The sequence below is a fragment of the Bombina bombina genome, chromosome 6 (assembly GCF_027579735.1).
Source record: "Bombina bombina isolate aBomBom1 chromosome 6, aBomBom1.pri, whole genome shotgun sequence".
Classification (NCBI taxonomy): Eukaryota; Metazoa; Chordata; class Amphibia; order Anura; family Bombinatoridae; genus Bombina; species Bombina bombina.
In genome coordinates, this window is record NC_069504.1 from 76,633,131 (window position 1) to 76,658,925 (window position 25,795).

At 39.2% G+C, this 25,795-nt stretch overlaps 1 protein-coding gene across 1 annotated transcript in view; it reads left to right on the forward strand.

Annotated features, from left to right (window-relative positions):
• CAMK1D (calcium/calmodulin dependent protein kinase ID) overlaps positions 1-25,795 on the forward strand; it is a 782,349-nt gene that overhangs the window by 460,777 nt on the left and 295,777 nt on the right. The gene's annotated exons all lie outside the window — the stretch shown is intronic.

Below are 25,795 nucleotides of genomic sequence, written 5' to 3' on the forward strand. Positions count from 1 at the left end.
TAATTCCTCAGCTTTGCACAACCAACATTATTATTATTTAATACTAGGCGATAAGCCTGCCCAGAGGGCAGTCTATTTAAAAAAAAAAAAAAAAAAAACTACAAAAATTACACAAAATAAAAAATGTAAAATTGCAGAAAAAAAATAAACAAAGCTATCCAAAATAAAAATTTAGACCTAAACTAATACCCTATAAAAAAATCCCCCCAAAAATTAAAACACCCCCTAATCTAATACTAAACTACCAATAGCCTTTAAAATGGCTTTTGTAGGGCATTGCCCTAAGTTAAACAGCTCTTTTACCTAAACAAATTACCAATTACCCCCTAACAGTAAAACCCCTCACCCACCAAACCCCCCCAAAATATAAAAAACAAACACTAAAAAAAACCTAAACTACCCATTGCCCTTAAAGGGCATTTGTATGGGCATTGCCCTTAAAAAGGCATTCAGCTCTTTTACTGCCCTTAAAAGGGCAATCAGCTCTTTTCCAGCCCCCAAAAAACCCTAATCTAAAAAAAAAAGCCACCCCAAAAAATAAAAAAAAAGCCTAAGACTAAGCCCCAAATAGGTACTCACCGTTCCTGAAGTCCAGCAGAGAAGTTCTTCTTCCAGGCGGCTCCATCATCTTCTATCTTCATCCGGAACGAAGGCGGTGCAGAGCGGAGGTGCAGAGTTGTCTTCCCCGATGCATGGATCCTCAGCGGCGGTCCTCAATGGCGGCGGTCCTCGACGGCGTGGAGACTTCTCTTCATCTGATGTCCGTTGTATATTGAAGATTGAATGCAAGGTGCCGCAATCAATTTGGAGTACCTTGCATTCCTATTGGCTGAAATTTTGAAATCAGCCAATAGGATTAGAGATATTGAAATCCTATTGGCTGTTCAAATCAGCCAATAAGATTTTAGTAGCTCTCATCCTATTGGCTGATTTCAAAATTTCAGCCAATAGGAATGCAAAGTACCTTGCATTCAATCTTCAGTGTGCGACAGACGATCACATGAAGAGGAGCCTCCATGCCGCCGAGGACCGCTGCTGAGGATCCGTGCATCAGGGAAGCCAGCTCCGCACCTCCGCGCCGCCTTCGCTCCAGATGAAGATAGAAGATGATGGAGCCGCCTGGAGGAAGACCTTCTCCGCCAGACTTCAGGAACGGTGAGTACCTATTTGGGGCTTAGTGTTAGGATTTTTTTTTATTTTTAAGATTAGGGATTTATTGGGCTGTAAAAGAGCTGAATGCCCTTTTAAAGGCAATGCCCATACAAATGCCCCTTTAGGGACAATGGGTAGTTTAGTTTTTTTTAGTGTTAGGTTTTTTATTTTGGGGGGTTTGGTGGGTGGTGGTTTTTTTTACTGTTAGGGGGGATTTAGTAATTTTTAAATGTAAAAGAGCTGTTTAATTTAGGACAATGCCCTAGAAAAGGCCCCTTTAAGGGCTATTGGTAGTTTAGTTTAGGTTTTTTTTTGGGAGGGGGGCTTTTTTATTTTCATAGGGATTAGGTTTGATTTTTTTTATTTTTGATAATTTTATTTATTTTTTTCTGTAATTTTAGAGTTTTTTATTTTTTGTAATTTTAGATTATATTTTTTTGTTATTTAACTTTAGGTTTTATTTGTGTAATTTAGTATTGGCGTTGATTTACGGGGGTGTTAGTTTAGGGGGCTTAGTAATTAAATTAGTTAATAGGTTAATTATGTTTATTGCGATGTGGGGGTTTGTTGGTTTAGGGGTTAATAGGTTAATTAGGTTTATTGCGATGTGGGGGTTTGTCGGTTTAGGAGTTAATAAGTTAATTAGGTTTATTGCGATGTGGGGGTTTGTCAGTTTAGGGGTTAATAGGTTAATTAGGCTTATTGCGATGTGGGGGTTGGCGGTTAAGGGTTTAATATTTCAATTTTGTTATTTGCGGATTAGGGGTTAATTACTTTATTATTTTGCGATGTTGGCGGTTTCGGTGTTTGTTAATACTTTGTGCGGGAGGCTAGGTTTTTTTGTTATACTTTGCGGGTGGTTAGGTTTTTTTAATTTCTTGCGGGCAGTTACTTGTTTTTTTGTTGTTTCGTGCGGTTGCGTGTTTTTTTGTCTGTTTTTTTTTTAAAGGCTTTGTTTGCCTACGCTGCATCCAGGTGGATTCTGAAAATGGCAGGGTGGTGAAAGAATCCACTTGTGGTGGATTCTTTCACCACGGTGACGGACGCGTTACAAACGCGATAATAATATATAGTACTTTGTAACCTTTACACCTCAAAATTTCTGTTTCTAAGCCCCTGCAGGCCACCTCTTATTTTAGTGCATTTTATCAGCTTTTAACAGTCAGTCAGTGCTAGTTCATGTGTGCCATTTAGATAAAATTGATCTTAATCTGTGCAGTTATTTATGAAGCAGCACTAATTGGATAAAAATCAAGTTAGTAAAAAAGCACTGACATAAGGGGGCAGTCTGCAGAGGCTTAGATACAACGTAATCACAGAGGTAAAAAGTGTATTAATATAACCGTGTTGGTTATGCAAAACTGAGGAATGGGTAATAAAGGGATTAGCTATCTTTTTAAACAATTAAGATTTTGGGGTAGACTGTTGCTTTAAGCTAATATGTTTGCCTGTAATGGATACCTTGGAACAGATTACTCACTGGCTGATATTAAATCCCACAAATCAGTTGGTAGATAGTTACACACCCTAAAACCAGGGATATCTATTTTACCCCAAAAAAAACTATTTAAAAAAAAAAAAAAAAAAACTAATACTTTTTAAAGGGACAGTCTAATCAAAATTAAACTTTCATGATTCAGATAGGGAATGCAATTTAAACAACTTTCCAATTTACTTTTATCATCAAATTTGCTTTGTTCTCTTGGTATTCTTAGTTGAAAGCTAAACCTAGGTAGGCTAATATGCTAATTTCTAAGCCCTTGAAAGCCGCATCTTATCTGCATACATTTGACAGTGATTTTTTACAGCTAGAGGGCATTAGTTCATGTGTGCCATACAGATAACATTGTGTTCACACCTGTGGCATTACCTAGAAGTCAGCACTGATTGGCTAAAATGCAAGACTGTCAAGAGAACTGAAATAAGGGGGCAGTCTGCAGAGGCTTAGATACAAGATAATCAGAGGTAAAAAGTATATTAATATAGCTGTGTTGGTTATGCAAAACTGGGGAATGGGTAATAAAGGGATTATCTATCTTTTTAAACAAACATTCTGTAGTAGACTGTCCAAACAACTCTCTAACCCTCCCCCTTCTCACTAGATGCCGCCATCTTAGGTACTGGCAGAAGTCAGTCGATTATCACTATGGCCCCCTTCCACTCTCCCCTCCATGTAATGTAGTGACCTATCCCTCCCAAACCAAAAAAAAAAATCTGTAGCATAGGGATCCCTTCTACTTCCTCCCCTCCCTCCTGTGATGTTCTGCCCGCCCTCCTTACCTCCCACACCACCTACGGCAACCCCACAATCTGCCTTAATATTGAATGATCAATTCTTCCTTACCATATGAAGGCAGATACTTTCTGCCTCTGGCTGCAGTCTTATCTGTAAATGCTTCTTCCTTACCATATGAAGGCAGATACTTTCTGCCTCTGGCTGCAGTCTTATCTGTAAATGCTTCTTCCTTATCATATGAAGGCAGATACTTTCTGCCTCTGGCTGCATGCAGTCTTATCTGTAAATGCTTCTTCCTTACCATATGAAGGCAGATACTTTCTGCCTCTGGCTGCAGTCTTATCTGTAAATGCTTCTTCCTTATCATATGAAGGCAGATACTTTCTGCCTCTGGCTGCAGTCTTATCTGTAAATGCTAACAGTGGGGACCGCTGCATGAGGCAGAACGTTGTACATAGGTACTACGTCAACAGGGTACGCTGAGCAAATTACCCTGAGGTATTACCTACATTCTATAGGCTGGTTAAGGATATATATAAACGATCACCTAGTAAGGAAATCACTGTGTAGCATGTTGTAGGGTTACATTTCTGTATCCAGTAGGATGTATTCCAGCCTTTCCAAGGAAGTGGAAAAAAACCCTTAAATTTTCTGAGTTAAAGGGATATGAAACCCCAAAAAAATATTTTGTGATTTAGACAAAGCATACAAATTTTTTTATATATATATATTTTTTACATTTTATTTCTATTATCAAATTTGCTTTGTTCCCATGGTATTTTTTGTTGAAGAGATACCCAGGTACTAGTACTGCCATCTTGTGCTCTTGCAAATCGATAACATTCTTGCAAACCTGCTGCAATTGTATGTTCATGCTTTTCAACAAATGATACCAACAGAATGAAGAAGATTTGATAATAGATGTAAATTAGAAAGTTTTTTTTTTAAATTGCATGTTGTATCATAAAAAAATGGTTTTCATGACCCTTTAAATTATCCAAAAATCAGGCAAATCAAATAATGAATAATGAAGTCAAAACACAATACATGTTTTTTTTTCTTCTTCAGGGGAATGGGACTTCATAGGCTTAAAGGGACATTTTACACTAGATTTTTCTTTGCATAAATGTTTTGTAGATGATCCATTTATATAGCCCATCTGGGGGTGTTTTTGTAACAATGTGTAGTTTGGCTTATTTTTGAATAAGGTTGTGCTGATTTTCAGACTCCTAACCAAGCCCCAAAGTTTTAAATGTAGACTGATTGCTTCTGGTTTTATAATCAGTGTTTTTATATACAGGGGAGGGTCTGCTCTCAGCCCCTTTTAGTGGGCGTCCCACCCTAACATCATCAACTGTGCTAAATTTGGAGCTTCCAAATAAGTTTTTAAAAGGTTTTATACTGGATTTGTATATCAGTATCTGTGCATATTCTTCTTTATAGTAGTGTCTATTACTTGGAGTTAAATGAAAATTAATGTATACTGTCCATATATTAAAGAAAAATCTTATGTCTAGAGACCTGTTATAAAGTTTTTTTTTTTGTTTTTGTTTTTTGCCGCAGCTAACACACATGCTATGAAATAGAAATTCATATTCTGAATCTGCTGGGCCTGCTAATAAAAACCCAGTATATAATTTGTGTGGGTCACTCACTGAAATTTGACTTACAAGTAAGTTAAAAAAAAGAAAAAGAATTGGCTTAGTACAGGGGTGTGAAATGGGCTTAGCAGCAAAAAAGGTTATCAAAATAATCACAAATTTCCCAAGTCAAACACAGCTGAGCTTAATAACTGATACTAGATTTGATCTCCAATTCCCAACAACGTCACCTTTACCAAACAATAATGGCTGTTGATCTACAAACACCGGAATGGTTAACCAAGCAAAACAACCATGCAAATCTAAAATGGTGGATTTGCACTCTTTTTACATGACATCACACCCCTATTGCCTTATAGCCTCCACAGCCAATCAGAGACATTGAAAATATGACCAATATGCAACATGGCCCCATCAGTGAGTGATTTATAGGGTGGGGGGGTTGGGGGTTAATAGTGTCCATTTGTGTGTGTTGTAATTAGATGGCGTGCCTTTGGCTGTTGAACTCGATGTGTCCAATTTGTAGTTGATATTTAGTTGATGAACTATGGTCGGATGGATCGTGATCACTGAAGTCATTGTGGTCCATGACTCCGGTGACTTAATTTTCCGATATCCGCTCAGATCCAGTCTTTTTCAAATCCATAAATGGTGTTAATGTTTGCATTTTAATCGTTGTGATGTTAACAAAGCCATATCGATAGAAGGAAAAAAAAAATGTATGAATGATTGTAAAAAAAGTTATTTTCCTTTATCCCGGGCAATTTGTTAATCTGTTTTATATCACTGCATTAAAGGTACATGAAACCCAAAATTTTTCCTTGATTCAAACAGAGCTTGTGATTTTAAAATGTTTACGATTTACTTCTATTATTTAATTTGCTTCATTCTATTGGTGTCTTTAGTTCAAAACCATAACTAGGTACAAACCATTACTGGGAGTGAGTTGCTGATTGGTGGCTGCTGATAAATGTCTCTCTTCATTGGTCCACCAGATGTGTTCAAGCTAGTTCCCAGTAGTACATAGCTGCTCTTTCAACAAATCATATAAAAAGAATGAACCACGATCCAACTCACATAAGACTCAAGGTGAACCTAAGGCTATCTAAACACCATGGAGGATATCACGCTGATATTAAAAACTATTTTTGCAGACTTCAAAGTGGACATGATCAGCAGCTTGGATCGTCTGAGACGGACCGATGAGAAGGTGATAGTGCAACACTCTGGTTTACCGGGATCACGCTCAGAAGGGCTAATATTGTTTGAGCCGCAGAGGCACCTGGATAGACGAACTTGGAGCCTGTTCTTGTGGGATGCAGATGATCCCCGGGAGCAGGTCTCAGAGCATATGACCCGCAGAAGCGGAGTCTTGGCGGATCCACAGGATGATACACGTGACGACCCGGCATGCCTTATTAAAAAGTTGGGGTTGGGAGTTGAGAGCCCCGACTGCTCGATCCTAACTTGGCATTTACTACCTTGCTGATAGTCATGCTGAAGGTCCCTAGACTTTCACCTAGAAGAGAAAGAGGCGCCATGTTGGCAGTGCTGCTAGAGGCTTGTATACAGGAGGCTAAAGAAATTAAGTCGGTAACCTCAAGAAAGTCCCATGCTATCTCTCCTAAACAGGCATTTGACAGTACCGGTGTGGGATAGGATGTTTAGCCTTACAGAGGATCATCAATCGGCATATGTGATGATTGACTGAGACTTTATGATACCCATACATTCTAAATTAAACCAATTGGGTTGACAAATAGACCTTCAGACTTGGGTCCTCTGATAGCTATACGAATACTCAGCTATGAACGGCATATACATTTTTATATAGCATATATTACATTTTCACTTATTTAAGGTTGTCCACTTTACTCAATATTTTCGTATTTTCGTGATGTTCTTAGATTACTCATGTTTTGTGCAATGACATAACTTATACTCAGCATATATAAGGGACCGCTACAGTAGGTTCTGAACACTTTTTCATGATATTGGTAGGTCACAATAGTCAGCTCATTATAATTATAGACACCCTCCTCACTACTTATGTTTTTTAAGCAGCCACTTTATCTCATACACATTTTTGCAGCTCTATACAACATATAAGAAAGGGGTCCTATGACATGCCTGCCAGGCTAGACAAGAAACTTAACGCTACTTGTATTTAGGGACTTTACCCTTTAACATGCTCTAAAGAAGAAGTTGTTATATATAGTATGTCAGACAGGGGTCTTGTGATTCGCTTACCAGGCTAGACAAAAAACGTAATAATACTTGTATTTAGGCACGCTGCCCTTTAACGTGTTCCCATGAAGCAGTTAGTCTCGTGACATAATTGAGATTAGGGATTTGAACGAATATACTTGCTTTACTGATGGTAATAAACCTGAGCTTCTTGTTTAGTGTATATTTACAGGTTTAATAACTATGAGTATATATATGTGTATATATGTATATGTGTGTGTGTATATATATATATATATATATATATATATATATATATATATATATATATATATATATATATATACTGGTGAGACCTACCAATTTATATCTGCTTTATAGTTACTACGCATAGTTGCGCCTACTGACATTGTTTCTGGTTATGTTATTCTATATATGATCACCTATTACGCATGTAATACTCACCAGTCCCAACTATTAGGTTAACATGACATATTCTAGGCAATATTTTTCAAATACTATGTACTGTGTGACAATGTATGTCTAGTTAATATTATTTATTCATTTGATTAACAAGACGTTCCTATAGTTTAGATAAAATTATCTGTTCTGTGTTGCTTATATAATATTATAGCTAAAGGTTCAGTTTAGTCTTACCTGCGTATCTTTATGTACTATATTTGCTCCACAATATACATCTCTGTTCTATGGGGCACTAGTAAATTGCACCAAATGTCTGCTAGGTGGCACAGCAACTACAGTCCTATTAATAAGTTTTACGGATAGAATCTATGGTTCAAGCTCACTTGCTATTGTTTATTATACTGTACCCTATAACACTGTCTGTATAGTGTATAGATCTATACATAGTGAAACCTGCCTTCACTGCCTACTAGGCAATATATAAACAAATTTGGCTACTGAGCTCACCCTTCTCTGCAATATTCGGAACATTATGATTATTTGCCGGATCTAACGGTCTTCCTAGTTCTTTATTAAGTTACAGCCTCTAGCTGAAAATAATGTTAGCTTGTAATGTTCAATAGTAGGCATAGCTATGCCATATATGAGAATATTACTAATGTTCCTAATTTGTGCACTTTCTGTATTTATTGCAGCCCTTTGTATAATACAGCAATGTACAACGTCCATGTAACTACCAGGTCCTTAATTTGTATATAACAGCCATAGATATGTGTACACTATACTGAGTGATCGTAATAGTATTTTTCAAGAATGAAGATGTGCTGTCCGCGGCCGGGACGGCAGATCTGTATTTATTTGTATACTGTTTCGCCTTGCTACGAGGCTAAAACTGCATAATTTATGGTTGTAGAACTTCCAATCAGTACTTTGATAATCGACTTGGCAGCAACATTTCCCGCAGCATACCATGTCTTTATATAGTTGTATTAATTTATGTCATATATACATTTGGTTACATGACATGTTTGGAACAGGCAATATATTGAACGTTTCTATTTCTTCAGTACCTTAAGAAAAATGATATTAAAAGAGATGGAAAAGGTATCTCCCCTCACCCTTTCCCACTCTGCTTGTCAGAGTGGGTCATATCCAACACCCCTTTTTCCGTCCTGTCTAGTGGTGACAACAATCCCTGAGGAAACCACACAGAATCTTCAGGGTTTTTAGACCTTATATTGTAATTTAGGAGTCTCTCCTTCACATATATAAAACTGCATAGTGAGATAAACATATCTCAAGATAAAATTTGTATTTCTAAAATTCTTTGAGGGGCCTGGCAATACTGACGAGGCTTCTTAGATCACTAAAGCATAGAGGTTTAGATCATCGGCCATAGTGTCTGACACTCGACTAGATGTATAATGCGTTCTCTATTTGGATTTTCATCTCACTTAGATACGTGCATGCTCTCACATAATTAGAAACCACTACTAGTCCCACAGATATCTTTCTGCATTTTAATTAATGGGAAATTGAGTAATTAGCAAGACAAGTGTTCTTAATATAATAGTTATAATTAGTTTGCAGCTGGGGAAAAAGTAGAAGCGATCCTTACACATTACAGCAAAATAAACGACTGTATGATCCTCCAAGATACATATCATGTGGGTCAGCCTGCAGATAACTCCTCTTTGTAGGATCTTTGCTATATGGAACAGCACATGTTTTTGTTTTTGAATAAAGTTAATTTTGAAAAAATAAATAAAGACCATTTAGCCCTTGCATATGCATTTTATCGGATAGCTATGGTACCAATTTGCGCTATGAAGATTAACCAGAGACCTGAATTCCCTCAATTGCCCCCAAAATAAAGTTTTAACTATGACCATCTTTATTTCTTAAAATTATTACTACTCAAAGCAGTTTTAAGGGGTTAGAGAGTGTGGATGTGAGTTAGAAAACAAACAGCCCTGAAAAGTGTCTATGGGGACTGTGTTATTACTTTAAATATATAAACACCCTAAATATAAATGTATACTTTCATATACATATATATTTACACTTTGCTGCTTATCGCTGCGCGACTTACCCCCTTCGCTAGGTTCTCTGCATTGACTAATGGTATCAGAACAAGGCTCCCATTGGAGCCTATGGAAGCACGCTCTTTAGTACAAAGCTTCCATGCAATGCGAGGACGCGTTCGCATTGCTGCTCACTTATAATACCAGCAAACAATTGCGTGCGCTGTTATTATGAGTGGTGCACAAATATCGCGCTTGCGTAAGCGCAATTTTGCACTCCACTCGTAATCTAGACTTAGGCCCCTATTTATCAAGGTCTGGTGGACCTGATCCGACAGTGTGGATCAGGTCTGCCAGACCTCGCTGAATACGGTGAGAAATACGCTTGCCGTATTCAGCATTGCACCAGCAGCTCACAAGAGCTGCTGGTGCAACGCCGCCCCCTGCAGACTCGCGGCCAATCGGCCACCAGCAGGGGGGTGTCAATCAACCCGATCTTATTATTACTACTCAAAGATGTCTGTCCGCCTGCTCAGAGCAGGCGGACAGGTTATGGAGCAGCGGTCTTTGTGACCGCTGCTCATAACTGCTGTTTCTGGCGAGTCTGCAGGCTCGCCAGAAACACGGGGCATCAAGCTCCATAGGGCGCTTGATAAATATTCCCCTTAATCTTAATATTTTGACAGAAAGGTAAAACTTACGATGCTTTTGTAGTAGCAACAGTTTATCCAGATTCTAACAGCAGTGTGAGCCCAGTGGCAACTGGCCTTGAGGTAATCAGACAAGAAATAATAATATGTGACTCATCATCTGTGTTATGCTTCCAAACAGTGATCGTTTGGATAATAAATTCATACTTGTAAATGCCAGTAAGCCAGTAACACAGGGCAGCCATTTTTATTTTTGTAATCAAGCATCTGCGTGTTCTTTTAGTTTTGGTATAAAAAATATGCCATGACATGTAAACAAATGCCAGCTCTATTACAGTACAACACTATTTCCAATCTTCATGTTGTCAAGCTCACACAATTATGTAATAATTCCTATTTGCAGTTTTACCACAGAAGCCATCTGGTACTGTTTTCCACTGTCTATTTCAGAGCTAGCTAGTGAGACGTTTCTTTGGATTTGTCATTAATACATCATTTGTTCCTGCAGGCTTTAGTTTTTATTATCCAAGGGCTTGGAGGATGAAGTGCAGCCTGTGAGTGAGTTTTATTTGCCTCCCATAATGGTAATATAATAATAATAATGACAATGATAAATTAAAGGGACATACAACCCACCATTGTTCTTTCATTGTTCAGATAGAGCATATAATTTTAAACAACTTTCCAATTTACTTATATTATTAATTCACTTGGTATCTTTTGTTGAAGGAGCAGCAATGCAGTACTGGTGGTGGCTGAAGACATCAAGTAAGCCAATGGCAAGAGGCATAAATGTACAACCACCAATCAGCAGCTAGCCCCCAGTAGTGCTTTGCTGCTACAGAGCCTACCTAGATATGCTTTTCAACAAATGATAGCAAGAGAATGAAGCAAATTGAATAATAGAATTAAATTGTTTTAACCCCTTGAGAGCTAATGACGGCTCTGAGCTGTCACAGAGTTTCCCACTCTGGTGCTAATGACGGCTCAGAGCCGTCATTAGCACTCTCCCAACTTGAGGGAGATCTGGGGGCTCCCACCCGCTCCTACCCCGGCGATCAGTGCTGCATAATGAAAGGCATCGCCGGGGCTTCCCGTTTTGCGTGGTGACGTCACGCGCAATAAAGTGATGACGTCACCACGCAACTTTATTTAACATTAACAATGTTAAGTATAGGAGCGGGGGCATGCTGCTTAGAAGCCTGTATCTCAGGCATCTAAGCAGCTACAGACCCCCAAGACCCACCGTTGGAAAGGCCTAACCTTTCCAACAGTGTAAGTCTTGGGGATCTGAAATAAATAAAAAAAAAAGTAAAAAAAAATATTTCTCCAACATAGGTGTGTCCGGTCCACGGCGTCATCCTTACTTGTGGGATATTCTCTTCCCCAACAGGAAATGGCAAAGAGCCCAGCAAAGCTGGTCACATGATCCCTCCTAGGCTCCGCCTTCCCCAGTCATTCTCTTTGCCGTTGCACAGGCAACATCTCCACGGAGATGGCTCAGAGTTTTTTGGTGTTTAAATTTCTTCTGCTAGAAGAGTTTCAGAGTTATCTGCTCTGCAGTGTTCTCCTCCTTATCTGGTGTTCCATGCAGATAAGGTGGTTTTGCGTACTAAACCTGGTTTTCTTCCGAAAGTTGTTTCTAACAAAAATATTAACCAGGAGATAGTTGTGCCTTCTTTGTGTCCGAATCCAGTTTCAAAGAAGGAACGTTTGTTACACAATTTGGATGTAGTTCGTGCTCTAAAGTTCTATTTAGAGGCTACAAAGGATTTCAGACAAACATCTTCCTTGTTTGTTGTTTATTCTGGTAAAAGGAGGGGTCAAAAAGCAACTTCTACCTCTCTCTCTTTTTGGCTTAAAAGCATCATCAGATTGGCTTATGAGACTGCCGGACGGCAGCCTCCTGAAAGAATCACAGCTCATTCCACTAGGGCTGTGGCTTCCACATGGGCCTTCAAGAACGAGGCTTCTGTTGATCAGATATGTAAGGCAGCGACTTGGTCTTCACTGCACACTTTTACCAAATTTTACAAATTTGATACTTTTGCTTCTTCTGAGGCTATTTTTGGGAGAAAGGTTTTGCAAACCGTGGTGCCTTCCATCTAGGTGACCTGATTTGCTCCCTCCCATCATCCGTGTCCTAAAGCTTTGGTATTGGTTCCCACAAGTAAGGATGACGCCGTGGACCGGACACACCTATGTTGGAGAAAACAGAATTTATGTTTACCTGATAAATTACTTTCTCCAACGGTGTGTCCGGTCCACGGCCCGCCCTGGTTTTTTAATCAGGTCTGATGATTTATTTTCTCTAACTACAGTCACCACGGTATCATATGATTTCTCCTATGCAAATATTCCTCCTTTACGTCGGTCGAATGACTGGGGAAGGCGGAGCCTAGGAGGGATCATGTGACCAGCTTTGCTGGGCTCTTTGCCATTTCCTGTTGGGGAAGAGAATATCCCACAAGTAAGGATGACGCCGTGGACCGGACACACCGTTGGAGAAAGTAATTTATCAGGTAAACATAAATTCTGTTTTTTAAAAATTAAAATAAAAAACCTTAGCACCCAGGTGGGAAAGTGCTTAGCACTCAAAGGGTTAAATCACATGTTCTATGTAAATCATGAAAGAACAATTTGGTTCCATATCCCTTTAAATGTTTTTTTTTTTATTTCCAAGAGGACTATTTAATTTAGAGACTTCAACATTAAACTATTAAGGTTAGATAGGTTGAAAAAACTTCAATTTACTTCTATTTTCAAATTTACTTTGTTCTCTTTTAATCCTTTTTTTTCCATTTTACAGATGCAAATATACAAATATTCTGAAATCTAAACTATTCTGAAATTCAAACCTTTTCTGGCCCCTAGCAGTTTGGATAAAGGGGTTTTTACCTGTAATAGACCTAGTTTCCATTAAAAGGACATGGAACCCAAACTATTTCTTTCATGATTTGGATAGAGGATACAATTTTAAACAACATTCCGATTTCCTTCTATTATCTAATTTGCTTCATTCTTTAGATATAATTTGTTGAAGAAATAGCAATGCACATGAGGCATCTATGTGCAGCCAACAATCAGCAGCTACTGAGCCTATTTAGATATGCGGAATAGGAGATACGTAAACGAGCACGAAATATTCTAACTGTCTCTTTGCGCTTGTCGGGTTATCTTGCGAGCGAAAACAGTTTACTTAAAACCTGACGAGCGCCAATAGCCGAACTTCTAGCGCAGTTAACGCTTCAGTGGAAGTGATTAAGTGCTCCACTTGTAATCTGGGCCAGAAATGATAATTTACATCCAGTATTTTATAGTTTTAGCTTTTATTGTAGTTGACTAAGTGCCAGCTAATGGATATTGTCTTCCAGTGTGCTTTAGAGTAAGGCATGTTTTTTACACACATATGCATTGCACGCACCCTACACACATACACTACACACATGCACGCATGCATGCATGACACATGCACTGCACAGACACATGCACTAAATACACATGCTCTACACACACGCACTACACTTATACATACACTAAACACACACATGGACTAAACACACCTATGCAGTGCACACATACATGCACTACACACACACTGCACCCACACACACACACTACACATATACATGCACTACACACATGCACTGCACACATGCATGCTCGAGACATGCACTGCACAGACACATAAACTGCACACTCATGCTCTACACACATACATGCACTGCACAGATGCACTACACATATACATGCACTACACATACGCACTACACATATACATTCACTACACACACGCACTACACATATACATGCACTACACACACGCACTACACATATACATGCATTACACACACGCACTACACATATACATGCACTACACACACGCATTACACATATACATGCATTACACACACGCACTACACATATACATGCACTACACACACGCATTACACATATACATGCATTACACACACGCACTACACATATACATGCATTACACATATACATGCATTACACACACACACTACACATATACATGCATTACACATACACATGCATTACACACACGCACTACACATATACATGCATTACACATATCCATGCATTACACACACGCACTACACATATACATGCACTACACATATACATGCATTACACACACGCACTACACATATACATGCACTACACACACGCATTACACATATACATGCATTACACACACGCACTACACATATACATGCATTACACATATACATGCATTACACACACACACTACACATATACATGCATTACACATACACATGCATTACACACACGCACTACACATATACATGCATTACACATATCCATGCATTACACACACGCACTACACATATACATGCACTACACATTTACATGCATTACACATACGCACTGCACATATACATGCACTACATATAAACATGCACTACACATATACATGCATTACACATATACATGCATTACAAACACGCACTACACATATACATGCATTACACACACTCACTTCACACACACATGCACTGCGTGCACACAAACTCTAGTCTGTCTCCTCATTTGTAACAGATACTGAGAATTTTGTATAATTCTTTAATAATCTTTTAACCATGTCCTGCTTTCCCTGCTGAAATGATGCAAAAGTTCTGTTCAGCAGTGTCACGGTAGTCCAAGCTATACCAAACACACTTATATGTTCTTTTCAAAACCCTTTATCCCCACTGTTTCAAACTTATTGAGAAGTGTCATGCAGCAGAGGGTTCATCAGGCTATAAAAATAGAATGTTTAGCAGTGCACAATTCTAATTGAGTCAGGTACTGCACAGCTTGAAGAAGAATGACAAAAAATATGTTAATGCTATCTGAAAATGATATACTTGTTCTTTTGCCAATGTATAAACAGATGCTGAAACCCATTAACCAGTATCTTTATCATCACGTTTCCACAGCAATATTACACACTGGGTTTACCATTTGCTTGCGCACACATTTCTTTTTCTAAGAGTATACATCATTATTGTTCTTTATATTAAAGGGACATTTAACCCACAATTTTAATCCCACGATTCAGATAGAGCACACCATTTTAAACAACTTTCCAAAATACTTCTTTTATCAAATTTGGAGCAGCAATGCATTACTGGAAGTGGGAACTAGCTGAACATTGGGTTGAGCAGATGACAAGAGGCTTATATATGTGCAGTCACCAATCATCTAGCTCCCAGCTTTTGAGCCTATGTAGGTAACAAAAGATACAAAGAGAACTAAGCAAAGTAAATTGGAAAGTTTTTTAAAATTGAAAGTGTAATTTTATCTTGAGTGTCCCTTTAAAAAAAAAATAAAAAAATTGTGAGCTATAAATATCTTCCATTGTTAATCTTCTTTCCTGTTAGTGATCTGTATTTATTACATCAATGTTATTGTATAGAACACTTTGCAAATAGAAAAGACCCTTGCATCAAAAATTTAATTGTCATGATTCTGATAGGGCATGCAGTTTTTAACAACTTTTATCATAACATTTTCTTTGTTCTTTTGATATTCTTTGTTGAAAGCTAAACCAAGGTAGGCTCATATGCTAATTTCTAAGACCCTGAAGGCTGCCTCTTATCTCAGTGCATTTTGGCATGTTATTTTTACAGCTAGACAGCGCTAGTTTGTGTGTTCCATATAGATAACATGGGCTTTAAACAGTTCTCACACTTTAAATTGTGTTTTTGCAGAATCATGAGATTGCCACCATAGAAACTAATGAGCCACTTCAATCGTGTCAGTCTGAAAGTTCTCACTGTACAGAATGGAATCCGAACATTAAACCTTGTTCTGTACAGTGAGAACTTACAGTTTGGATCGATTGAGGCGGCTTGTTAGTTTCAAATCTCGCTATTTTGCAAAAACACAATTTACAGAGTTAGAATTGTTTAAAGCCCATTATTATAAATGGGGAAAGTGGTGGCCACTTTCATTAGTGAGATATGAATTCTATTAACATTTTCCATAATAATACATTTTAATCACAAAACCATATAGATAAAGTAAGGTAAAGCTAAAATATTTCGACTTACAATTTTGGAAATGCTCGTTATATGGTAAGCAAACATCTAGTGAAAATATGCCCCTCACGCTGCTGATAATCTCATTTATTAGCGAGTAGTGAGGCCTATACTTTCCTTAAGAAACCACATTGCGTATTGTATGTACAGCGAGGAAAATCACACTTTTTTTAGAACATTTCACCTGGCGTGAATATTGCAAAACTGGCAAGACAAAATTTAACTTTTTCCGTCAGACACCATAATCTTTTGATCATCAGCCCATAGGCTTAAAGGGGCATTGTAACTGTTCATCCCTATAACTGTATTGCTTTCCAGGGTCAGAAAAAGATGAAAAAAAAAGATATATATAGATATATATACACACACAGCATTAGTCAAGATGTGTATAACTCAATTTACATTGATTCTGAATATCTCTCATGTGTTCATCTGTGGAATATTCTTAATTGGTTCAAATAAAGGAAAACAGCACCCTTCAACTGGGGCATTGCAGACCTGCCAAGTCTTCACCAGTGTTTATCATTCATATAGACTCCAGCCTCCAAATCTTTAAAAATACCTTTATTGTTTTATTGTTGGGTCCAAAAGGTAGATACATTGCTTCAAGCCTGCAATAGGCCCTTAGTCATGCCAGTTCTGATACATATATACTTAACCACACTGTTCTAGTATTGGTACCCATGTGTGTGTGTGTATATATATATATATATATATATATATATATATATATATATATATATATATATATATATTCACTTAGCTATAATCTCTAAGCAGAACATACATTTACTTCTTCTGTTGGCTTACCAGATGTGATCAACTAGCTACTAGAAGTGTTTTGAGTTAAAGGGGCTTTATACACTAGATTTTTCTTTGCATAAATGTTTTGTAGATGATACATTGATATAGCCTATACAGGTTTTCTTTTTTTTTTTTCCTTCTTTTTTTTTAAATAACATTGCCCTGATTTTCAGACTCCTAACCAAGCCCCAAAGTTTTAAAGTATACTGACGTATACCTACTCCAGCTTGCTCCTGTTTGTGTAAAGAGACTTTTCATATGCAGAGGAAGGGGGGGGGAGTGTCTGTTTTATTTGCTATACACCCACTTTAAGTAGGTTTTCCAGTTAACCTTTTTAATTAGAGCTAAACTTGGAGCTTCTAAGTAAGATTTTAAATGGTTTTATACTGGATTTTTAGATCAGTATCTGTGCATATTATTCTTTATACAGGGAGTGCAGAATTATTAGGCAAATGAGTATTTTGACCACATCATCCTCTTTATGCATGTTGTCTTACTCCAAGCTGTATAGGCTCGAAAGCCTACTACCAATTAAGCATATTAGGTGATGTGCATCTCTGTAATGAGAAGGGGTGTGGTCTAATGACATCAACACCCTATATCAGGTGTGCATAATTATTAGGCAACTTCCTTTCCTTTGGCAAAATGGGTCAAAAGAAGGACTTGACAGGCTCAGAAAAGTCAAAAATAGTGAGATATCTTGCAGAGGGATGCAGCACTCTTAAAATTGCAAAGCTTCTGAAGCGTGATCATCGAACAATCAAGTGTTTCATTCAAAATAGTCAACAGGGTCGCAAGAAGCGTGTGGAAAAACCAAGGCGCAAAATAACTGCCCATGAACTGAGAAAAGTCAAGCGTGCAGCTGCCAAGATGCCACTTGCCACCAGTTTGGCCATATTTCAGAGCTGCAACATCACTGGAGTGCCCAAAAGCACAAGGTGTGCAATACTCAGAGACATGGCCAAGGTAAGAAAGGCTGAAAGACGACCACCACTGAACAAGACACACAAGCTGAAACGTCAAGACTGGGCCAAGAAATATCTCAAGACTGATTTTTCTAAGGTTTTATGGACTGATGAAATGAGAGTGAGTCTTGATGGGCCAGATGGATGGGCCCGTGGCTGGATTGGTAAAGGGCAGAGAGCTCCAGTCCCACTCAGACGCCAGCAAGGTGGAGGTGGAGTACTGGTTTGGGCTGGTATCATCAAAGATGAGCTTGTGGGGCCTTTTCGGGTTGAGGATGGAGTCAAGCTCAACTCCCAGTCCTACTGCCAGTTTCTGGAAGACACCTTCTTCAAGCAGTGGTACAGGAAGAAGTCTGCATCCTTCAAGAAAAACATGATTTTCATGCAGGACAATGCTCCATCACACGTGTCCAAGTACTCCACAGCGTGGCTGGCAAGAAAGGGTATAAAAGAAGAAAATCTAATGACATGGCCTCCTTGTTCACCTGATCTGAACCCCATTGAGAACCTGTGGTCCATCATCAAATGTGAGATTTACAAGGAGGGAAAACAGTACACCTCTCTGAACAGTGTCTGGGAGGCTGTGGTTGCTGCTGCACGCAATGTTGATGGTGAACAGATCAAAACACTGACAGAATCCATGGATGGCAGGCTTTTGAGTGCCCTTGCAAAGAAAGGTGGCTATATTCGTCACTGATTTGTTTTTGTTTTGTTTTTGAATGTCAGAAATGTATATTTGTGAATGTTGAGATGTTATATTGGTTTCACTGGTAAAAATAAATAATTGAAATGGGTATATATTTGTTTTTTGTTAAGTTGCCTAATAATTATGCACAGTAATAGTCACCTGCACACACAGATATCCCCCTAAAATAGCTATAACTAAAAACAAACTAAAAACTACTTCCAAAACTATTCAGCTTTGATATTAATGAGTTTTTTGGGTTCATTGAGAACATGGTTGTTGTTCAATAATAAAATTAATCCTCAAAAATACAACTTGCCTAATAATTCTGCACTCCCTGTAGTAGTGTCTATTACATGCAGTTAAATGAAACTTGGTGTATACTGTCCCTTTAAAGGGATATTAAACAGTCTGTTTCATTTTTGTAATAAATAAGCAAGCACTAAGCAGTGGTATATACTTAATAGAAATAATTGCAATCTGTATTATTCATTTATTTAAATGGATTTTACATTTTATTTTTAAATTAATTTGTGCTGTGTCCATTACTTCCTGTCACAGCCCTACAATGAGGCTGTGGTCTCTACAGGAAGCTTATCTAGTGTGATATCAGAGTTGGTTTAGTATTAAAGGAACCCTCAAGTCAAAGTAAACTTTCATGATTTGGATAGAGCACATCATTTTAAACAACTTTCCAATTTACTTTCATTATTTAAATGTTGACAATCATTTTATATGCACACTTTCTGAGGCACCACCAGCTCCTACTGAGCATGTGCAACATTCAAAGAATATATGTATATGAATTTTGTGATTGGCTGATGAGCTTTAACATTTGCCAGAAATAAATCTATTATGCATTAGAAATTCAAACTAAGTGCTTCTGCATTGTTTGTTTTTTATTATGCGTTTACTGATTATGCTACTTTGTTTATTGGTCCTTTAAGTGAATAGACTAGATAAACAGGGAGTCAGATTTGCTCAGAACTGCCAGAATGCACCTTAAGTTTCAAAAATGTTCCACTCTTATCACACTGGAGGCAGAGGTTACAGTGAGAAATTCTAAGTGCTAATTTTGCAAGAAAACAAGTAAGCTATTTACTGTTTTTTTACACAATCTGTTTCTTTTTAGGTTTACTTTGATTTAACATAATTGTTTTTACCAAAAAGAGCACTGTTTAATATCCCTTTAACTCATATTTGTATGCAAGCAATAATAAAATACTCTAATGCTTTAGAGTATTCTCAGTTTTGCACTTTATGCCCATTTAAAGGGACATTTTACACTAAATAAATGCTTAACAGAATGTTGCAATCAAAGCATAGATTAGTCTGAGAATAACATGTAGATGTCTTTTTTAAAGTTTCATTAGCTCTTTAAATAATGACAAAATAAGTGTAAAGTTATAGTGTCTATAAAACAATGAGAGCTGCCATCTTGTAACTTAGGTTAACTTCTCTGCTGTTGCCAATTAGGGACAGCTATAAATAAGTCACTAGAGTTTGCAGCCAATGGATGTGTGGAATATAACAGTGTTTCTTCTGTTAAGTGTGATCAGTCCACGGGTCATCATTACTTCTGGGATATTAACTCCTCCCCAACAGGAAGTGCAAGAGGATTCACCCAGCAGAGCTGCATATAGCTCCTCCCCTCTACGTCACTCCCAGTCATTCTCTTGCACCCAACGACTAGATAGGAGGTGTGAGAGGACTATGGTGATTATACTTAGTTTTATATCTTCAATCAAAAGTTTGTTATTTTAAAATAGCACCGGAGTGTGTTATTACCTCTCTGGCAGAGTTTGAAGAAGAATCTACCAGAGTTTTTGCTATGATTTTAGCCGGAGTAGTTAAGATCATATTGCTGTTTCTCGGCCATCTGAGGAGAGGTAAACTTCAGATCAGGGGACAGCGGGCAGATGAATCTGCATAGAGGTATGTAGCAGCTTTTATTTTCTGACAATGGAATTGATGAGAAAATCCTGCCATACCGATATAATGTCATGTATGTATACTTTACACTTCAGTATTCTGGGGAATGGTACTTCACTAGAGTAAGAAGTACATAAAGCTGTTTAATAACTAGAAATTATGTTTAGCGTTTTTGCTGGAATGTAAAATCGTTTTCATTTGCTGAGGTACTGAGTGAATAAATGTTTGGGCACCATTTTTCCACTTGGCAGTTGCTTAATCTTTTTCTGTCAGTTTCTGTTCTCTCTCACTGCTGTGTGTGAGGGGGAAGGGCCGTTTTTTGGCGCCTTTTCTATGCATCAGTTATTTCAGTCAGCAGCTCATTGTATTCCCTGCATGATCCGGTTCATCTCTACAGAACTCAGGGGTCTTCAAACTTATTTTGAGGGAGGTAATTTCTCTCAGCAGAGCTGTGAGAATTATAGTTGACTGTGATAAAAAACGTTTATTCTGTAATTGTTTCCTGCTTTCAGAATTTGTTATCTTTGCTATTGGGATTAAACCTTTGCTAAAGTTGTGTTGTTTACAAGGATTGAGGCTATAACTATTTCAATTTATTAATTTTCAACTGATTTTCTGTGCTTCTTAAAGGCGCAGTACGTTTTTAATTGAATTGTATTCCAAGTTGCAAGTTTATTTGCTAGTGTGTTAAACATGTCTGATTCAGAGGAAGATACCTGTGTCATTTGTTGCAATGCCAAAGTGGAGCCCAATAGAAATTTATGTACTAACTGTATTGATGCTACTTTAAATAAAAGTCAATCTGTACAAATTGAACAAATTTCACCAAACAACGAGGGGAGAGTTATGCCGACTAACTCGCCTCACGTGCCAGTACCTGCATCTCCCGCTCGGGAGGTGCGTGATATTGTAGCGCCGAGTACATCTGGCCGGCCATTACAAATCACATTACAGGATATGGCTTCTGTTATGACTGAAGTTTTGGCTAAATTACCAGAACTAAGAGGTAAGCGTGATCACTCTGGGGTGAGAACAGAGTGCGCTGATAATATTAGGGCCATGTCAGACACTGCGTCACAGGTTGCAGAACATGAGGACGGAGAACTTCATTCTGTGGGTGACGGTTCTGATCCAAAACTGGATTCAGATATTTCATATTTTAAATTTAAACTGGAAAACCTCCGTGTATTACTAGGGGAGGTGTTAGCGGCTCTGAATGATTGTAACACAGTTGCAATACCAGAGAAAATGTGTAGGTTGGATAAATATTTTGCGGTACCGACGAGTACTGAGGTTTTTCCTATACCTAAGAGAATTACTGAAATTGTTTCTAAGGAGTGGGATAGACCCGGTGTGCCGTTCTCACCCCCTCCGATATTTAGAAAAATGTTTCCAATAGACGCCACCACACGGGACTTATGGCAAACGGTCCCTAAGGTAGAGGGAGCAGTTTCTACTTTAGCTAAGCGTACCACTATCCCGGTGGAGGATAGCTGTGCCTTTTCAGATCCAATGGATAAAAAATTAGAGGGTTACCTTAAGAAAATGTTTGTTCAACAAGGTTTTATATTGCAACCCCTTGCATGCATTGCGCCGATCACGGCTGCAGCGGCGTTCTGGATTGAGTCTCTGGAAGAGAACATTAGTTCAGCTACTCTGGACGACATTACGGACAGGCTTAGAGTCCTTAAACTAGCTAATTCATTCATTTCGGAGGCCGTAGTACATCTAACTAAACTTACGGCGAAGAATTCAGGATTCGCCATTCAGGCACGCAGGGCGCTGTGGCTAAAATCCTGGTCAGCTGATGTTACTTCTAAGTCTAAATTGCTTAATATACCTTTCAAAGGGCAGACCTTATTCGGGCCCGGGTTGAAAGAGATTATCGCTGACATTACAGGAGGTAAAGGCCATGCCCTGCCTCAGGACAAAGCCAAATCTAAGACTAGACAGTCTAATTTTCGTTCCTTTCGTAATTTCAAAGCAGGAGCAGCATCAACTTCCTCTGCACCAAAACAGGAAGGAGCTGTTGCTCGCTACAGACAAGGCTGGAAACCTAACCAGTCCTGGAACAAGGGCAAGCAGACCAGGAAACCTACTGCTGCCCCTAAAACGGCATGAATTGAGGGCCCCCGATCCGGGATCGGATCTAGTGGGGGGCAGGCTTTCTCTCTTCGCCCAGGCTTGGGCAAGAGATGTCCAGGATCCCTGGGCGCTAGAAATAATATCTCAGGGATACCTTCTGGACTTCAAATACTCTCCTCCAAGAGAGAGATTTCATCTGTCAAGGTTGTCAACAATCCAGACAAAGAAAGAGGCGTTTCTACGCTGCGTACAAGAGCTCTTGTTAATGGGAGTAATCCACCCAGTTCCACGATCGGAACAGGGACAGGGGTTTTACTCAAATCTGTTTGTGGTTCCCAAAAAAGAGGGAACTTTCAGACCAATCCTGGACTTAAAGATCCTAAACAAGTTCCTAAGAGTTCCATCGTTCAAGATGGAGACTATTCGGACAATTTTACCTATGATCCAAGAGGGTCAGTACATGACCACTGTAGATTTAAAAGATGCTTACCTTCACATACCGATTCACAAAGATCATTACCGGTACCTAAGGTTTGCCTTCCTAGACAGGCATTACCAGTTTGTGGCTCTTCCATTCGGATTGGCTACAGCTCCAAGAATCTTCACAAAGGTTCTGGGTGCTCTTCTGGCGGTACTAAGACCGCGGGGAATCTCGATAGCTCCATACCTAGACGACATTCTAATTCAAGCTTCAAGCTTTCAAACTGCCAAGTCTCATACAGAGTTAGTACTGGCATTTCTAAGGTCACATGGATGGAAGGTGAACGAAAAGAAAAGTTCACTCGTTCCACTCACAAGAGTTCCCTTCCTGGGGACTCTTATAGATTCTGTAAAAATGAAGATTTACCTGACAGAGGACAGGTTAACAAGACTTCAAAGTGCTTGCCGCACCCTTCATTCCATTCAACACCCGTCAGTGGCTCAATGCATGGAGGTAATCGGCTTAATGGTAGCGGCAATGGACATAGTACCCTTTGCACGCCTACACCTCAGACCACTGCAACTGTGCATGCTAAGTCAGTGGAATGGGGATTACTCAGACTTATCCCCTTCTCTGAATCTGGATCAAGAGACCAGAAATTCTCTTCTTTGGTGGCTTTCTCGGCCACATCTGTCCAGGGGGATGCCATTCAGCAGACCAGACTGGACAATTGTAACAACAGACGCCAGCCTTCTAGGTTGGGGTGCCGTCTGGAATTCTCTGAAGGCTCAGGGACAATGGAGTCAGGAGGAGAGTCTCCTGCCAATAAACATTCTGGAATTGAGAGCAGTTCTCAATGCCCTCCTGGCTTGGCCCCAGTTGACAACGCGGGGTTTCATCAGGTTTCAGTCGGACAACATCACGACTGTAGCTTACATCAACCATCAGGGAGGGACACGAAGCTCCCTAGCTATGATGGAAGTATCAAAGATAATTCGCTGGGCAGAGTCTCACTCTTGCCACCTGTCAGCAATCCACATCCCGGGAGTGGAGAACTGGGAGGCGGATTTCTTAAGTCGTCAGACTTTGCATCCGGGGGAGTGGGAACTTCATCCGGAGGTCTTTGCCCAAATACTTTGACGTTGGGGCAAACCAGAGATAGATCTCATGGCGTCTCGACAGAACGCCAAGCTTCCTCGTTACGGGTCCAGATCCAGGGATCCAGAAGCAGTCCTGATAGATGCTCTGACAGCACCTTGGGACTTCAGGATGGCTTACGTGTTTCCACCCTTCCCGATGCTTCCTCGATTGATTGCCAGAATCAAACAAGAGAGAGCATCAGTGATTCTAATAGCACCTGGTATGCAGATCTGGTGGACATGTCATCCTGTCCACCTTGGTCTCTACCTCTGAAACAGGACCTTCTGATTCAGGGTCCCTTCAAACATCAAAGTCTAACTTCTCTGAAGCTGACTGCTTGGAAATTGAACGCTTGATTTTATCAAGACGTGGGTTTTCTGAGTCAGTTATTTATACCTTAATACAGGCTAGGAAACCTGTTACCAGAAAGATTTACCATAAGATATGGCGTAAATACCTATATTGGTGTGAATCCAAGGGTTACTCTTGGAGTAAGGTTAGGATTCCTAGGATATTGTCTTTTCTACAAGAAGGTTTAGAAAAGGGTTTATCCGCTAGTTCATTAAAGGGACAGATCTCAGCTCTGTCCATTCTGTTACACAAACGTCTGTCAGAAGTTCCTGACGTCCAGGCTTTTTGTCAGGCTTTGGCCAGGATTAAGCCTGTGTTTAAAACGGTTGCTCCACCATGGAGTTTAAACCTTGTTCTTAATGTTTTACAGGGCGTTCCGTTTGAACCCCTTCATTCCATTGATATAAAGTTGTTATCTTGGAAAGTTCTATTTTTAATGGCTATTTCCTCGGCTCGAAGAGTCTCTGAGTTATCAGCCTTACATTGTGATTCTCCTTATTTGATTTTTCATTCGGATAAGGTAGTTCTGCGTACTAAACCTGGGTTCTTACCTAAGGTAGTTACTAACAGGAATATCAATCAAGAGATTGTTGTTCCTTCTTTATGCCCAAATCCTTCTTCGAAGAAGGAACGTCTACTGCACAACCTGGATGTAGTCCGTGCTCTAAAATTTTACTTACAGGCAACTAAGGAATTTCGACAAACGTCTTCTCTGTTTGTCGTTTACTCTGGGCAGAGGAGAGGTCAAAAAGCTTCTGCTACCTCTCTTTCTTTTTGGCTTCGTAGCATAATTCGTTTAGCTTATGAGACTGCTGGACAGCAGCCTCCTGAAAGGATTACAGCTCATTCCACTAGAGCTGTGGCTTCTACTTGGGCCTTTAAGAATGAGGCCTCTGTTGAACAGATTTGCAAGGCTGCAACTTGGTCTTCGCTTCATACTTTTTCCAAATTTTACAAATTTGACACTTTTGCTTCATCGGAGGCTATTTTTGGGAGAAAGGTTCTTCAGGCAGTGGTTCCTTCTGTATAAAGAGCCTGCCTATCCCTCCCGTCATCCGTGTACTTTTGCTT